This window comes from Gobio gobio (genome assembly GCF_949357685.1).
Source record: "Gobio gobio genome assembly, chromosome: 4".
NCBI lineage: Eukaryota > Metazoa > Chordata > Actinopteri > Cypriniformes > Gobionidae > Gobio > Gobio gobio.
This window is the reverse complement of record NC_137100.1, coordinates 60,633,522-60,648,798: the sequence shown is the minus strand read 5'-3', so window position 1 is coordinate 60,648,798 and position 15,277 is coordinate 60,633,522. Positions and strand designations below refer to the sequence as shown.

Sequence of the window (15,277 nt, the reverse complement as noted above, 5' to 3'; positions counted from 1 at the left end):
CAAGGTTCTGGCGTGGCCTAGCCAGTCTCCAGACCTAAACCCAATAGAGAATCTTTGGAGGGAGCTCAAACTCAGTGTTTCTCAGCGACAGGCCAGAAACCTGACTGATCTAGAGAAGATCTGTGTGGAGGAGTGGGCCAAAATCCCTCCTGCAGTGTGTGCAAACCTGGTGAGAAACTACAGGAAACATTTGACCTCTGTAATTGCAAACAAAGGCAAATCCAAATCATACATTGTGATTTCTGGATTTTTTTTTTTTTAATTATGTCTCTCACAGTGGACATGCACCAACGATAACAATTTCAGACCCCTCCATGATTTCTAAGTGGGAGAACTTGCAAAATAGCAGGGTGTTCAAATACTTATTTTCCTCACTGTATATATATATATATATATATTTTTTTTATTTTTATTTTTTTATTTTTTTTTATTAGTAGTGCCCTTCAGAAGCAACAGAAGATACTTACATGTTTCCCAGAAGACAAATTGAGTACAATTTACCTTGATCTTCAAATTCAATAAGAACATTGGGCAGTTTAACTGCTCAGGACAAACAAGAGACTCAAGAACAACCATCACAAAACAAAAACACAGCCGTGGATCATCCAGGGAACGACACACAGCACTGAGAATCAATGGTTCATAAACTTTTGAACGGGGTTATTTTAATAAATTCAGCTATTTTTTTGTCTTGTGGACTATATGTAAATATTTTTTTATGTAAAATATCTTATTCAGGACAGTACTAAATAAAAATAACATGCATTTTGTATGATCTCTCTTATTTAGTTAACCCTCTGGGGTTCTTCATTTATGGGTCACACTCAGGACCTTTGGGTAAAAAATGATCCGGAGGGCGGGATTTTCTTTTTTGGTGTTTTGAGATAATTTTATGATTTATAATTCATATTTATGCAATAATTATGACCCATTTTTTCCCATTGAATATAATAAAACTATATATATATATATATATATAAAAACATTTATTTTTATTAAAGCTTTATTTCATTTTAGAGTCAAGCCTAGGCCTCATGAAAGCAATCTTTTTTAATGAGATCGGTGCCATCCAGTGGACACATTGAGCATTTTTATCACGCAATAACACATTTTTACCACTATAGTGGATCTTGCGTTTTATAAAATAAAAAAAATAATTGTAGCTTCATCGGAATGGTCCGAAACTTGGTGACTTTATTGGCACTTGATATATGAACACCCAAAAAAAATGGGGACAGGATTTGAAAAGTCTAAGTGGTTGTAAAAAAAAATAGTCACACTCGGGACCTTCGGGTCAAAAATGACCCCCATAGGAAATGAATGGGAAATTAATTTTCTTTGTGCATACAATCTACAAATCAGCCAGGATGCAGAAAAAAAGGACTCAACAGTGAAGGGGTGAATCTCTAAAACATCAAGAGTGCAAAACAGACAAAAAAAACACAAACACACACACACACACTTATACACACAAAAACACACGCGCACACAAATTAACGCGTGCCATTCCAAAAGCTAATTGTGTTTTTGTGTGTGTGTGTGTGTGTGAGTTTTTTTGTCTGTTTTGCACTCTTGATGTTTTAGAGATTCACCCCTTCACTGTTGAGTCCTTTTTTCTGCATCCTGGCTGATTTGCAGATTGTATGCACAAAAAAACTCTGTATTTTCACTTTTTGCCAATTTCCCATTCATTTCCTATGGGGGGTCATTTTTGACCCGAAGGTCCTGAGTGTGACTATTTTTTAACGACCACTTAGACTTTTCAAATCCTGTCTCCAATTTTTTTGGGTGTTCATATACCAAGTACCAATAAAGTCACCAAGTTTCGGACCATTCCGGCCTCAGACCCCGGCCGTTTTTCTCTCAGTCCGCTAGATGGCGCTATTAATCCATCTATGGAACTGGTTCAGCTGAACCCGCTGGCTCTTTCTCAGGGGGCTTGGAGGGAGTGTTCCGCGCATCCGTGGGTCCTCACGACGGTAACCAAGGGTTACAGGCTTCAGTTCGCTGTAAAACCACCCCCCGTTCAACGGGATCTTAGCAACTGTAGCAAGTGGGGATTCAGCTTGTGTGTTGGAAACGGAGATATCCTCCCTCTTAGAGAAAAGAGCTATGAGTTCCAGAGGGGGAAACTCAGAAAGGCTATTACTCCCGTTATTTTCTAATTCCAAAGAAAGACGGGGGTTTGCGCCCGATAATGGACCTGCGTGCTCTAAACAAGCACTTGAGTTATTTTCATATAAGTATCTATCCCGCGCACAGGAAATATCTCAGGTTCTCCTTTCGGAGCGAAGCGTACGATTTTGTTACTCTTCCGTTTGGGCTCAGCCTTGCTCCTCACGTCTTCAGCAGGTGCATAGAGACAGCGTTATCTCCACTGAGACAAAAGGGGGTCAGAATATCGGCCTATCTGAACGATTATCTGATTTGCGCTCACTCGCGGGAGCGCGCGGAGCGGGACACAGAAATGCTCACGTCTCATCTGACGAATCTGGGGTTCAGAATCAACGAGACCAAAAGTCAGTTGATTCCATCTCAGACAATAGAGTATCTGGGCTTGCGAATAGACTCTGTGGCATACCGCGCCATGCTCTCGGAAAGGAGGATAATGGCGTTTTATCAGTGCCTTGCCCAGGGAAACTTGGTATCGTTCAGAACTTGTCTCCGCCTCTTGGGCATGATGGCTTCGTCGCTGTCCGTGGTCCCGCTGGGCTTGCTAAAAATGAGAGACTTCCAGCGATGGGTAGCAGCGAGGCGACTGTGTCCTCAGCAGCACCTCGCACGCAGAGTGAGAATGCTCGTGGATTGCGTGACGGCTCTTCGTCAGTGGAGAGATCCCTGTTTATTCCAGGAAGGGGTTCCCTTGGGGAGCGTGTCGCTGAGAAAAGTAGTGACAACGGATGCATCCCTGTCAGGCTGGGGAGCAGTTTTCCAGGGCAGATCGGTAAACGGTCGCAGGACTCCCCAGCTTCGTGAACTTCACATAAATATGTTGGAGTTGATGGCAGTCTTTCTGGCCCTGAAACATTTTCTCCCATTCTTGGAGGGGTTTCATGTTCTGGTCAGGACAGACAACACGACGGTGGTGGCATATATCAATCGCCAAGGGGGAACGAGATCGTTGCAATTGCACAGTCTTGCTCGCAAACTGATTGTCTGGGGCGCTGCGCAGTTCAGCTCGCTGCGCACTTCAGCTCGCTGCGCGCGACGCATGTACCAGGGGTCCTGAATGTGGGGGCGGATCTGCTTTCAAGGGGCAACCCGTTGTACGGAGAATGGGTGCTCCACCCGCAGGTGGTGGATCAGATTTGGGGGATGTACGGCAAGGCTGCCGTAGATCTCTTCGCCTCGCAGGCAAATGCAAAGTGTCCGCTGTATTTCTCTCTTAGGGACGAAAATGCGCCTTTGGGTGTGGATGCACTGGCACACCCGTGGCCAAAAGTGTTGCTATACGCCTTCCCACCGCTGAGTCTAATTTCTCCCACCCTGGACAGAGTAAGAGAAAACGGATTATCTCTCCTGCTGATAGCCCCTCGTTGGCCCGGGGAGGCCGTGGCTGGCAGATTGTCCAGCTCCTTCAGGGAGAGCCCTGGCCGCTTCTGTTGCTCCAAGACCTGCTATCACAAGCGGGGGGAGGGGGCAGATATTTCACCCACACCCAGAACAAGTCGATCTTTGGGTCTGGCCCGTGAAGGGTTAAATTTAAAACGCACTCGGGCTCCCGCAAGAGGTTATAAACACTATTCAGAGCGCTAGAGCTCCATCAACGCGCTCTCTGTATGACCTTAAATGGCATGTGTTTGAGGAATGGTGTACGCGTAAAGGAGTTATTCCTTTTCAGTGCGCGGTGAGTGATGTACTCTACTTTTTACAAAGCTTAATGGACAACGAGAGAGCGTTTTCTACTATTAAAGTTTACCTGGCTGCCATCTCGGTCTGTCACGTAGGCTTCGAGGGAGTTTCAGTGGGACGGCACCCCCTGGTATGCCGTTTTATGAAGGGAGTGAAGCGTCTGAGACCAGTGTCTAAGCGCCTGGTCCCGTCATGGGATTTATCCTTGGTTCTGAATGCTTTAACTCAGGCTCCATTTGAACCTCTGGAGAGTGTTGATATTAAGCTATCTCTGAAAACGATCTTGCTACTTGCTTTAGTCTCAGCTAAGCGAGTGGGTGAGTTACATGCCTTGTCGGTTCATCGGACATGTCTGAATTTTAGCGCGGGGGACGGCAAGGTTACGTTGTTGCCTAACCCGGCCTTCGTTCCCAAAGTCAGTGATTCAGCTTATAACTGCTCCGCTTTGGAGTTGCGTGCCTTTTACCCCCCTCCTTTTTCTTCGGAGGAGGAGCGGAAATTGCACTTTGTGTCCGGTACGAGCGTTACGCTATTACGTAAACAGGACACGATCATTCAGGAAGAATGATCAGTTATTCGTTTCTTGGGCCACTTAATGTAAGGGTAAGCCGATCTCCTCACAGCGCCTTTCCCATTGGATGGTGGAGGCGATTGAATTGGCCTATACGTCTATGGGCCTTAATTCCCCAGCGGGTTTAAAGGCTCATTCTACAAGAGGTATAGTTACGTCTTGGGCGTTGTTTAAGGGGATTTCGGTAAGAGATATTTGTGCAGCTGCAAGCTGGGCTTCCCCTCGGATGAAAAGCCTGCAACGTGTGTGTGTACCTGCAACGTGTGTGTGTGCGTCATACATTTATCAGATTTTACCGTCTGGATGTCACTGCGCCTTCTATGGCTCATGCAGTTCTCAATGTTGGCTCTTTGGAGAATTGAAAGGTCAACTTTCGCGTTACTATAATTGAGCTCACTGAAGCGCTTTTCATCCGAACAGGCTCTCTGTCAGTCGGACCTGCAACGTGTGTGTGTGCGTCATACATTTATCAGATTTTACCGTCTGGATGTCACTGCGCCTTCTATGGCTCATGCAGTTCTCAATGTTGGCTCTTTGGAGAATTGAAAGGTCAACTTTCGTTTAGTAACGAGTAATCAAACGAATTACTGTTTCTCCCGTTACAACGCCGTTAGCGTTACTGAGGAAAAAAAATGCGGCGTTAGTCGCGTTACTATAATTGAGCTCACTGAAGCGCTTTTCATCCGAACAGGCTCTCTGTCAGTCGGACCTGCAACGTGTGTGTGTGCGTCATACATTTATCAGATTTTACCGTCTGGATGTCACTGCGCCTTCTATGGCTCATGCAGTTCTCAATGTTGGCTCTTTGGAGAATTGAAAGGTCAACTTTCGTTCTTGCTGGGTCTGTTCAGCGGCTTCGGAAAGCATGCGTTTCGGGAGTGGGCTATATCATTCCCATATGTGAGATACCGAGCGATTGTTTGAAAGAGAACGTTAGGTTACTTGCGTAACCCCGGTTTTCTGAGAACAGAGCGAGGTATCTCACCAAGCTTCCCTACTCGCATAACACGGGGGAAGAGCATGCTCAGAATGCCGTTCTTGGGGATCACAGCCATATATATGGGGAGGGGGTGGGCTCCTTGTATGAGCTGTGATTAAACCATCCTTCGGACAGACGTGGTGTAATTGGTGCTTCCATAGTCTATCACACCTGGGGGTGTTCCCATATAAGAGATACCTCGCTCTGTTCTCAGAGAACCGGGGTTACGCAAGTAACCTAACGTTTCGAGTATTGATACGTCAGCCCTTTTCAGTAAACACAGGAACGCGCAGTAATCTTAGACAACTTAATCCAGATATTTTAATCCAATCCGCAAATTCGATTGAAGAGTTATCACGATTAGAAGATCAACTCCTGGTCCAAGCTCTTGTTCTCTCCAGACTGGACTACTGTAATGCTCTTCTAGCGGGCCTTCCGGCATGCACTATCAAACCCTTGCAGCTGATCCAGAATGCAGCGGCGAGGTTGGTCTTTAACGAGACGAAGAGAGCACACGTCACGCCTCTCTTCATCAGTCTGCACTGGCTGCCAATAGCCGCTCGCATCAAATTCAAGGCACTGCTCCTCGCCTTCAAAGCAACCACTGGCTCTGCACCAATATACCTAAACTCGCTTGTTCAGATTTACACACCCTCCAGGAACTTACGTTCTGCCAGTGAACGACGCCTTGTGGTGCCATACCAGAGAGGCATGAAATCGCTGTCACGGACCTTTTCCTGGACCGCCCCCACTTGGTGGAATGACCTGCCTATCTCAATTCGTGCGGCCGAGTCCGTAGACATTTTCAAAAAAACATCTAAAGACACATCTCTTCCAGCAGCACCTGACCAATCAAGAATAGCACTTATCATTCTATTCATTTTCTGTCTGTCTAATTTATTTACAAAAAAAAAAAAAAAAATCTGTTCTGTGCTAGATTAACTGAGACTTGTTACCAGTGATGGGAATAACGGCGTTACAGATAAACGGCGTTACTAACGGAATTATTTTTTTTAGTAACGAGTAATCAAACGAATTACTGTTTCTCCCGTTACAACGCCGTTAGCGTTACTGAGGAAAAAAAATGCGGCGTTAGTCGCGTTACTATAATTGAGCTCACTGAAGCGCTTTTCATCCGAACAGGCTCTCTGTCAGTCGGACCTGCAACGTGTGTGTGTGCGTGTGCGCGCGCATCAGCCATGCGTGTTGGGGGGTGGGTGCGGGTGGTACACATAACTGATGATGATTGGTGGGTGGGAGACAAGGTTGAAGTTGATAGGTTGAGTTCACACCTATTTTTTTCACGGTCTATGGTTCACAGACACACACACACACACACACACACACACACACACACCTATGACGCACACGCATATGCACATTCAGCGATGGTCTAACGACTTCAAAGGTAGCTTCCGCAAACTGGAAGTATAAACGCTACTTTCCCTCGTTGAGGTGAAAGGTAAGAATATTAAGTAACGTGCAACTTATGCCCAGGAAGAAAGAGTCTCTCCACGCGGTGGCAAGTGATTCTGAAGCGCCTCACATCATCATATGCCACAAAATTAGTGGCTAAAAACCCAGGTGATAACGTGAGCCCCACTACCAAAGGAAAGTATAGTACTGATAATATTTACACAATATTTGTCTCTCACATTGTCCCACAGCAACATTACAATAGTGCACATTAATGTACAATGTTTTATAATAATAATTTATTCTATTTAGTGTCCAATTCATTCATTTAACATATCTAATATTGGGGGCATCCAAGTTATTTGACATATTTGAACATTTGGAAAGAAAAAAAAAAGTAACGCAGTAATTACTTTCCCTGGTAATTAGTTACTTTTATAATGATGTAACTCAGTTACTAACTCAGTTACTATTTGTAAGAAGTAACTAGTAACTATAACTAATTACTTTTTTAAAGTAACGTGCCCAACACTGCTTGTTACAGCACTTGCATATTGTTGCCCTTGACTGTTCTAGTTGCTTCTATTGCCCTCATTTGTAAGTCGCTTTGGATAAAAGCGTCTTCTAAATGACTAAATGTAAATGTAAATCTGGGATCTGTCAAATCATCTCAGATGTATTAAGAGAGGTACGAAGAACGGATCCCTGGTGACTTTGTTCATACGTTCTTTTTTTAGCTCATGGGCAGCATTTCAAAACAACATAAATGAAAAAAGTTGATATATTTCACATATTTACAATAAATGGAGGGGACTTGTTAAAAAAGTTGTTGTTAAGCATTAGCTAAAAATAAAAGGTCATGTTTAAAAAAACAAAACAAAAAAAAACCTTGAAATTGTATTATTTGTGTCCTAATAAGATGGATGGAAAATAAAAAAAAATTCTGATTTCTCTTGTAAGGTGGAAAATAATCAAAGATATTTGAAATAGAACAAAATCATCTGCTTTGCTATTAGCAGCCATCGTCGTGATCAAGATATTTGAAATTGACTCACTTGTTGAGGGAAAGTTTATTTGCAACTCACACATATAGACACATATCTAGAACGGGTCGGTATGCCCACTATAGATCGGAACCGTAGAAATCCGATATTGTGTAAGAATTAGACGTGAAACATGACTTTTCAGGGAAATAACAGCAGTGCACTGCTGCTGTTATTTCCCTGAAAAGTCATGTTTCACTTCTAATTCTTAGAGGAAAATGAGGAAATTAAGGCAATCTTAGGCGTACAATTACAAGATCTCCTCATTCAATTAAGCGATAAAGGATTGAACCTGAAATGGAGTAACAACGAAATTATATCCTGGTATTCTGCTATGGGCGCACAACTAAAATCTGAATCAAAATACAAGAAAATCCCCGCTGTAATTGTTTATTTGCTTCGTCGTAACGATCTCAAGACAATGGCCGAGAACGAACGAAAGCAAATATCAAAGAAATTGAAAGATTGCGATCTGACGAAATACAAAAGTTAAGCGCAAAAGTCGAATCGGTCGCATACGAGCAACTAGAGTGGGCTAGACAGCGTGAAGAAATGGCAACAAAAATGTATCAGCTACAAGGAAAACTTAAAACCGGCAATAATTACATATCTGCTCTCGAAGATTGTTGTGATAATGCAAGATTTCCAGTGGCCGCAGTAAAACAAGCAGCACTGGATGAAATTTTTGAACCAGCAAAGCCAAATGATAGTGATGACGATGATGCTGCGTTAGGATACAGGCCACAGAGAGAAACTCGTAACCGAGCCCCTGTGTTAATGCCTGAACAACCAAAACAACGAAGCCCGATAAAGACTCGCACAAAATATAACGACACACCGAAGAAATCAGTTAAGGTCGCCGTGCTTAAAACTATGACTAATGCGAACGACGACATCACAACGATCAGCCGCCCGTTAACCTGCGAAGAATGTTCTAGACACAAACAAGTCGTTGGAGTAATGCCAAGAAAAGGGCCGTTTCAACCCTACTGGGAAACATTGATGTTACAGGCCACGGTGTATAAACTTGAAGTTAGGGACGTGTGGCAAATAGCACTTCTCACTCTCCCTGAAGAGCTCAGACCAAAACTAACCGAAGGCATGAAATCTGGCAGCATAATAGACAGAATCCGTGACGAAACAGACGAAGACATATATGAACGACTAAAACAGGCATTTTTAGAAATGAGGGGACCGACACACGCAGATTGGAGCAAAATACAAGAAATCAAACAGGCGAGTGATGAAACATTTGAGACATACGCTGAACGGTTATGGGTAACGTACAGAGAACACTCAGGATTAGAAAATGCAGATCGAGATCATGACGCGTTATTACAACTTGTAAAAATCCAACGGGCTTTGTCAAATGGCGTCGACCCAGTTAAAAGCACGTTCCAATCAATAGTAGACTGGGGCTCAAGAATAGAAAATAGATGGAAATCTAAGCTAAATGCTAAAAAGTGCATGACTCCCATAATGCTTAACAGCAATGGGATTAAAAAGCATGTTCACTTCTTCGATGAGGGGACTTGCTCTAATGAATCTGAAACGTTTAGTTCAGAAAATGCACAAGAAAGTGTGCCTATTTCAGCGTTTAAGGGGATGCAAGATGATTTGCAAGCATCCGAGAGTCATGAATATACTAAAACTCCAGGAGAACATAGCAGACAACCCAATGGCAAAGAGAACAGGTTTTGCAGATCCTGTCAGAAAATCGGTCATGCCGAGGGAAAATGCTGGTCGCTGGGAAGAGGTCGACCTCCGCCTTATTTTCAGAAAAATAGGAAATTACTTTCTAAGGGCAAATATCAGCGCTCATTTGCAGTTAAAACTCTCAGTGAGCTAACTGCAGTGTTCATGCAAGGGCTTCAGCTATTAACTTCACTTGCGAGCGGGCTGGCAGCCTCTTAGCAATGAGTTAAATAGTAAAACATCCAGATTGCAATGATCCTGTTTGTATTTTCAAATTTGTAATTGTATAACACATTGTGCGCATTGATTACACATAATAGTTGTTTGTGCTACAAGATACACATAGACTAGTCAAGTTTATTCTTTAAAACACATGATTGCTTTACTGTAAGTGGTGAAACACTTAGGATAAAGGCAGTAGATGCTGCGCATTCTAGACCATGTATCTTGTGTGAATTGGAATAACTTTAATACTGGAATTGTACAGCAGTTTCAAGTTGCATGTGTCGATGTTGAATTTGTTTGTCTCCTATAGTGGAAGCTCTGCTATTTCCTATATAGCTGTAGTAAACCATAAACAGGAGCATAGAATTGCCATCTGGCTACAGTGTGAATTACAATTGCATTAAAGGGGCTATATGCTTTTTCTGAAATTTAAACTCGCGACTGACACCTGTGGCCAAAAAACAGAACTGCTCTCATTTTCTGCTCGCTCTCGCAGCGGTGGTGACGTCACATCCGCAGACAGCGCGGGAAAAGACGACCCGCCAGAAAATAGGAAAAATAGGATACAGACTTATAGGTGCACCCACTGTGAGCGGACAAGGTGTCAGTATGCTCATCAGGAGATGTTTGAGTCATAAATGGTAAAATAAAAAGGCTATTGTTACGTTTATTTTGGGGAAAAAGTTGCATATGAAACCATGAAAATGTCTTCATCCCAACAGGACTCAATAACTCTGACCTTTGCTATTTCTAAATTGAGCAAGTTCTAATACTTTTCATTGGTTCAATTCCCAGTGCCAAAAAGGAGGGGAGTTGTGCTGTTAAATGTGGCACAGACAATAGAAAACCAATTCATCCTTCACTCAAAATGATTGTAATGAAGTCTCAGATTGTGAAGGCTCGACTGCCAGAACAGTCTTAAGTGTTAATACACAGAAACAACAGCAGCAATTAACTGTGTTTCTCTCTAAATTTGTTTCTATCTCAGGATGACAATTGCAATTCCTTGGAGGACGGACGGCCAAAAGGCCCTCCTCCCCGCTGCATCTCAAAACTGGAGATGAGATGTGAGAGATGGGTGCGAATATATTTATATATATTTGATGGGGTCAATCACACCTCACAATATGTCTACATGACCTCAGGCTCCCAGTGAAAAAACTGGAATTAAATTATGCAACACAGATTGATATTGATTAGATTCCACCCATCTCCAAAACATTAACACAGAATACACCCTACACTCACGACAACATCACCTGGAATAGACCAAATCTATTCAGGCTGAGCACTACACATCATAAACGACAAAGATGACATAGAGTCTAAAAGTGTTACTTCACTAAAGATCTATTGCTCATCTTTTCACACTAACAGATCCAGATAGCTACCACACACACACACACACACACACACACACACACACACACACACACACACACACACACACACACACACACACACACACACACACACACACACACACACACACACACACACACACACACACACACACACACACACACACACACACACACACACACACACACACACACACACACACACACACACACACACACACACACACACACACACACACACACACACACACACACACACACACACACACACACACACACACACACACACACACACACACACACACACACACACACACACACACACAGTTAACAGGAATACCCATTATTGTATGACTAATCATATTTAGATCTGCATTAATTACATTGGAAGATTCCTGAACAAACACAGTGGTTATTATATATATAATATATATATATATATATGCTTTCATTAATGTGATTGATTTGTTGTTATTCTTATATGGTTTATTGGTGCGTACCATCTTTTTTCATGTATCAATTGCACTGACTTTTGCTACATCTCCTTTGAGAAATTCAGACCAAAATGCAAAGTTAGATGAACTTTGAGTTTTGATTTCCGAGTCTTGGTTACACTGAATATTTTGCTAATACTCCTCATGAAAAGGGGGACTTAAAATCAACCATGATTTGTTTTGTTATAATGCATTTTATTTCAATGTTCCCAGAAACAACGTACGAGCTTGTGGAATCTTCTTTTATTCTCAAACCTTGACCACTTTATTAAGTATATCGATTTAAGGGCTTATTGCCAGAGACTATTTTGATATGACCACATCAGACTTCTGACCAATGAAAAATGCCATGTATGCTTTTGTTCTTTGTTGTGCTAAATTATCTTTTAATCACAGAATACCTGCAGCAAAAGTTCGCTCCTGTGTCCTGCCTCAAAAAGAGGAACAAGTGTTTGTTCTCATCGTCAGTGACTGTTCTTGAGGTGTGAAGTATTCAATGGACGTTTTGCATATCAATGATGAAGTTCTCATGCAGGGCTACAGGGACAACAAAGACTGAAAACTGATCAGCTGCTTTTGCAACAAGTTTGGACGAGAAGTCTGAAGAATAACATCTACACACAACAGAAAGCATATCTTTGTGGACAATGCCACATTTGGACTCAATGATTGTGGCCAATGGTGCCAAAGGGGGAACTGTAAGGTGGAAAATAATCAAAGATATTTGAAATAGAACAAAATCATCTGCTTTGCTGTTAGCAGCCATCGTCGTGATCAAGATATTTGAAAATAACAGTGACCAGTTGCATAAACTAGTTAATTATCTTTTTTTTAATTATCTTTTTAAGACCTGTCACTTCATTAGACCGGTTAGCTATCTAATTTGTTAAAACTGATCCATTTACACCTGGCCACATAAATGTGTCTCCGCAAAATGAATATACATCTTCTGTTCTCACGCTACAAATTTAGAGGAGTTCACATCGAAGAAAGAAACATTATTTCAAGATCACAGACCACAATAGCCTTTAAAAACAACATGATCACCTGCAGTGGCAAATCTACGCACCTTCAGATAAAAGTTGATATATTTCACACATTTACAATAAATGGAGGGGACTTGTTAAAAAAGTTGTTAAGTGTTAGCTTAAAATAAAAGGTCATGTTTAAAAAAACAAAACAAAAAAAACATGAAATTGTATTATTTGTGTCCTAATAAGATGGAAAATAAATTATTTTTCTGATTTCTCTTTATGGTCTTGGCCTTTTTAAGAGTTAAAATGGGCTTCCATAGGAACCAGTTAGAGAACAGTGACCAGTTGCATAAACTAGTTAATTATCTTTTTTTTGTTCACTTCATTTTTACTGATCGGTTAGATATCTAATTTGTTAAAACTGATCCATTTACACCTGGCCACATAAATGTGTCTCCGCAAAATGAATATACATCTTCAGTTCTCACGCTACAAATTAAGAGGAGTTCACATCGAAGAAAGAAACATTATTTCAAGATCACAGACCACAATAGGAGAGAGAGCGGCATCAGCACTAGTAAGATCACAACACAAGATGGTTGTGCATGCAGAGCGTCTACAACACGAACTTTCAGCTTTTTTTATATAGCACCTTTTAAACAACTTTGTTGCCCGAAGCGCTTCACAACTTTCAGTTCCATATGTCGCTGTTTGCTGAAGAGATACTCAGCTCATCTGCAGCAGGTCATATCTGTGGTGATGCTGTAGTAACATGGTCATATAAGCGCTGTCAAATGTAACATGTCATATAGCCTATAACATGCTCTCACAGGTTTACTTTTTACCATTTTGGGAGAAGTAAGAATGTACATATGTGGTATCAACAATCAGGTGCATTTACACTTCAGGTCCAGTTTCGTTTGGAATGCATCGGATAGCTATCAGATCAGAGAAAACACGTGAAGCGAGTGACCAGGCCCTGTTTAGTTACATTAAAAAAAGTAGATTGGTCTAATTTGAATCAGAAAAGTAAGATTATCTCTTGGTTAACTGCTAGTCCAAACTCGGTCCTGGAGGGCCACTGTCCTGCAGAGTTTAGCTCCAACTTGCCTCAACACACCTGCCTAGAAGTTTCTAGTACATAGATATACATAATAAAGGCTAGATGTCTCGTCTGCACTTGGCGGCCATCTTGTCACAGGCAGCTCACTCACTCGTAACATTGTTTTCATGGGTGCTTGCACGTTTTAAATAACCATAACTTGCTTAATTTTCTAACGATTTTCAAACGTCAGAGATGTAGTTATGACACTGCATACTTATGAAAAAATATTCATAATTTGTTCAAGCATCCATAATTATAGCCACGTTAATAACGTTTGTAAGAAACCAAACCATTTGTAAATCCGTCAAGATTTCAGTGAGATAAGAGTATTTGTGTTCATGCAGATCACTCGCCTTACATCAGGTACCACAGAGACCTGCCTGTGACAAGATGGCCGCCGGTGATGACGTTAGAGACTCCGCCGTAAGACATCTAGCCGTTATTATGTATATCTATGTTCTAGTATGCCAAATAAGACCTTGATTAGCTGGTTCAGGTGTGTTTAATTGGGGTTGGAGCTAAACTTTGCAGGACCCCTGGACCAGACTGTCTTAACATAGTGGCTGTGTTTATGCAACAGGCCTTCATGAAACCACCAATACCAATAAAGAACCTTTATTTAAAATAACCTTTTGTGGAATAAAAAAGGTTCCATGGATGTTAAAAGTTCTTTATGGAACCATTGATGCCAATAAAGAACCTTTACACACTAAAAGCCACTCTGACCACTTTAGCAACCACTCACAACATCCTAGCACTGTGGTAGCACTGGCTCCAGAAAATAAGAACATTTATTTATTACAATAATCACTAATATTATAATTAATGCAGCAAACCTCCTTGAGCAGGCTACAGATAAAAACATTAAGAACATTTACTAAAAAAAAAAAGCTGTGAAACTGTACATTCACGCCTTTTGGGTCCCGCCTTGACACTAGTCAGTTTATATACTGCAATCTACTTTTTCAAAATGCAGCTATATGAGCAATACTATTATATTCTTATCAGTCACATCATAAAACATATCAATCGTAATAAGAAACGTAAAAAAGCACAGATTCACAATTGCTACTAAGGCATCTGCTCTAATAGGCTATGCTACACTACCACAAGTATAAATCAAGATAATCAAGAACTAAACTATCAACTGCAAAAGACACTCACAAAATAAAAGACACTCATTTAAATAACGCAGCGAAACATCTCTGCAAACTCACCCAGCCAGCACATACATGCGTGTAGGAGTACAGTGGCTCAGAAACTGGTGAGATTCACAAATACACCCAAAGGAAATACATGTTTCTATTACTTTAATAAGGAAGAGGTGTAACCAGGGTTTCACTATCGTGCATCACAGCCCTGATCTGGGGGCAGGTTTAATATTGGCACAAAACCACACTCTCAGACTTTGGACAGCCATTTAGAACGAGAAACAACACAAATTCTGGTCAGATGGTCAAATAGGTTTAGTTTGTCTGTGGAGTCTTTTCAAGAAGAACGGTTGAAAATACAGGAGAACTGATGACTAAAACATTTGCCACAACTTTTTTTCTTCCTCCTAA

At 41.6% G+C, this 15,277-nt stretch overlaps 1 protein-coding gene across 1 annotated transcript in view; it reads right to left on the bottom strand.

The window, feature by feature from the left end:
• Nucleotides 1–14,984, bottom strand: part of LOC307125448 (FYN-binding protein 1-like) — a 34,290-nt gene extending 19,306 nt beyond the window's left edge. The window contains exon 1 of the mRNA XM_079815297.1: nt 14,933–14,984. The gene's annotated coding sequence lies outside the window, so the exon portion shown is untranslated. The remainder of the gene's footprint in view (nt 1–14,932) is intronic.
• Nucleotides 14,985–15,277: the final 293 nt, after the last annotated feature.